This window comes from Haliaeetus leucocephalus, unplaced genomic scaffold (assembly GCF_000737465.1).
Source record: "Haliaeetus leucocephalus isolate CR32 unplaced genomic scaffold, Haliaeetus_leucocephalus-4.0 Scaffold450, whole genome shotgun sequence".
NCBI lineage: Eukaryota > Metazoa > Chordata > Aves > Accipitriformes > Accipitridae > Haliaeetus > Haliaeetus leucocephalus.
Window position 1 is genome coordinate 12,305,018 of NW_010972886.1, and position 3,502 is coordinate 12,308,519.

Below are 3,502 nucleotides of genomic sequence, written 5' to 3' on the forward strand. Positions count from 1 at the left end.
ACCAAAACCTTGCCACACAAAGCCAATACACTGTTACACTAAAAAAATGTGTAGAGGTGATTTGAATTCCATTTTGTGTATTCTGTAGGTATGAAGAGTATGCATCTCTGCTTGTGAATCAACCTCTGGAAATGCTGTGAAATACAAGATTTGACTGAGGAGGAAGAAGTGGCCTGTTTTAGGGAAACTGCAGCTGTTCACCCGTAAAGGACAATATGGAAGATGCTGTGAAAGGAGAAAGAAGCCTAAGAGGAAGCAAAGCTAGTAATAAATCCAGGGGTATTAGCAAGGCTGTGGTAACTGTTATTGTTACTTAAAATGTAAGTTAATAGAGTCTAAAAAAAGAAGCCACAACTATTGGTTTTTATGGTATTACAGGTGAAACAGGTGCAACGTTTCACAGTGGCATGTGGTAATGCTGCAACTGGACAGTCTTTATAGCTCAGTTTTGAGCAGAATGATGCAAATTAGACAGGAAGTTCTAGAATATCTACACATTTTAAAAATGAAAACTTGGAATTCCACCATAATTTCTGTCTTCTGGTTGTTATGAGAGTCATTTACTTTGAGTCAACAAGATATACTAGGGGTTCTAGTGATTCAGTGGTAGCAGGATTCATTTATTCAAAAACATTGAATGGCACGGAAAGCTTTTATAGTGTTATGTTTGCAAATAACACTATCTGCAGTCTATATACAGCCCTATTTCAAAAGCATCTCCTGAATCTCAAAAGGTTTGCCACTCTTAACTGTATTTGGACCTATGCAATTCTAAGTGACTGCAATCCCATCCTGTACTTCAGCAGAGAGGCACCTTTCAGGTTAAAATATGACTTGGGAAAGAATCTGATTTTCAGGTCAGCTTGATTGGCAGGAGAAGGCTTAGCAGAGAACTGGAGAGCTGAAGGGAAAGTTTATGATGTGGCTAGGTAAGGAAATTAAGGCTCTTGTTAGAAAGCAGAGTATACAAAGAGACTTCTTTAACAGCAGAGAACAGGAATCAGTGTAAAGTGGGTAGAGGGAAAACAAAATTATTTTTAAGGAAAGAAGAGAAAGAATAAGAGGAAATAGTTGTGAGAACTTCCAAGAAACCTGGGTAAGAATTGATATATGCTTCACAGTGCTAATAAGGCTCATCTTCCAAGGGAGGTTTGAAGAGGTGAAGGAATATAAACTGTAACCTTATAACTGGCCAGGTTTTTCATGTGAAAGACTCAATTTTGGTTTACAGCAAAGTGAGGACAAACACAGTTTCTGTGGCTTTTAGCATGGAGCGTCAGCAGAGGTTTTTGTAGATGCCTTGCAGGTGAGTTGAGAAAGTGCCACTGCCTCATATCAGAGTCCAGATCTGCCAAAAAATGCTGAGAGCCTACAACTTGCAGGAAATTGTATTGAGATTTTATATGGAAGCTGACATCACTGATAGCTTGTGGTAGAGGACTCCTGTAGTGGGTCTAAAGATAGCAGTACTCATTAATAAAACTTACCTCTTTTCTTTTTGCTCATTTTTTACAGGAAAGCTTGTGGGAGGTTGTTCGGCTCCAGTCGCCCTGTACTTGATTATTCATTCCATTACGAGATAATACAGAAATAAGGAGGACTTGTACACTGACTTTTCCTGGTTTAAGTCCCCTAGTGACACAGCATTTATCTTCCACATAACCTGGGCAATAAATCCCCATAAAGACCATTAGCAAATCGCTTAATGGTGATTTGAATGCAATAAATGTCTGTCTTGTTGCCCACTCCTGTCTGCCTAACGAACCAACTAAAACACATTAATGAACACATGAGCAACAGCTACAGCGAGACCTGCTTTCCTATGGTTTTGTGCCTTAACCTCACTTACCTTAGACGTCTCCTCTGTGACAGCAATGCAATGCACTTATTTTATGTCCTATGCTCCTTTACCAACTCTTGAGTTCACAGTTCCTTGCAAGGTACTGTCCTGCTGTTCTTCCTGAGTTCCCTATCCTAGTACAGAAGTGTCAGCTATCCCAGCTTCTCTGCCTCCAAGACTTTTAGCCAACCCTTGTGTCCACATATATCTGTTACACAAGAGACAGTGTACGTGAGTGGTGACTGTGTATGTGGCTCCTACCTCTTGGCTGCTGGTTTCAAGAGTTGCCTGTAAGCCCCAGGCCGTACTTTGTGCGAGCCTCCCATAGGCAATGAGCATCTGTCAGATCTGTAGTCCTCTTCAGCTTTGTATGAATTTGCTAATGAACGCAAGAATTGCTGAAACTGTACAGATGGACAGCATGAATGTTTAGGCATGGTTTCCTTAGGGTCCAGGCTACAAGAGTTCAAAGCAGCTGCTTTTCCTTGTTTCTTAAACAGCATGAGAGACACGGAGAGCTATGTTCACCAGTGCCTTGAGGGTGAGTGTGGGGTGTAAATGTGGCAAAGCTGGCAGGCTCCAACCTCCTCACAGTGTAATCATCCCAGAGAGAAGAGTGCTGTGAAGTTACGGTGTCAGCGCTCATCCTGGAGTTTGTACAAGCCTCCTAAGGACCATGGGTGTCATGTCCTCGCATGGTTAATCCCCCGAGGCTCTGCACCTTCAGGCACACCTGGTGGTTCCTATGCACAGTGTGCAGGTGTATGTCGGTCAGACATCCAGGTGGACTTACAGAGGAGGAGCCCCCAGAGCTTATCATCCCTCTTGGAGCCTATCAACTACAATATATTGTGATAGATATTTAGCGTGCAGTTTGCCCAATTTATTATACTCAGTTATATTGCTGTAAGTATCCACATAGACCTACAGAAAGAGACCAACTAAACTCATTTTTCTAAAACAAAAAGCCTTTCAAAGTTGTTAAAATGCAGTTTTCAGAAAGCACCACATGAAGGCCAGTGTTTGAGGTAAGGTCCTGTCCTCAGTGAGATCACTTTGAGCTCAGCCGTCAGCTTCGGCGGAGCCGGGACATCACCCTTGGAGGTATTTCTCTTAGAGGACTCAAACAGTGCAAGTCCTTTAATGTCAGCACTGGAGACTTCGGAAATGAGGTGGTGCAAAATGTTTTGATGACTCATACTTATTTTTTGGATTATCTGGAAATATATGGTGGATGTGCAAGGCTTGAAAAGCCAAGTGGAAGAACCAAACCGCAGACTCCTCTGGGCAAATAATCTGATGCAGCCAGGCGGTGACTGCTCCAAAAGGAGCTCTTCACTAGCCAAGGGCTCTCAGCATATTTTTATAATTTCAACAGTTTTCCTAAAGGTAATCATTTCTGCAGCCCTGGTTTCACTTCGGGTGTTTGTGTTTGAATGGTACAGACTACATTCCATTGCAGCACAAGCATGAGCAAGGATTTCGGTTTGCTGTGATACAACTTGCCTGTGGCAAAACCACCATGTTCAAGGTTAAATGCCAATAAACCGCGATACCAGCCTGGATTGTAACGTCTTTGGCACGTACTGTACCTGCAATAGAAATCCTATTAAACATATTTTTTGAATTGTTTTCTTAAAATGTGAGTTGTATCTGACTGAT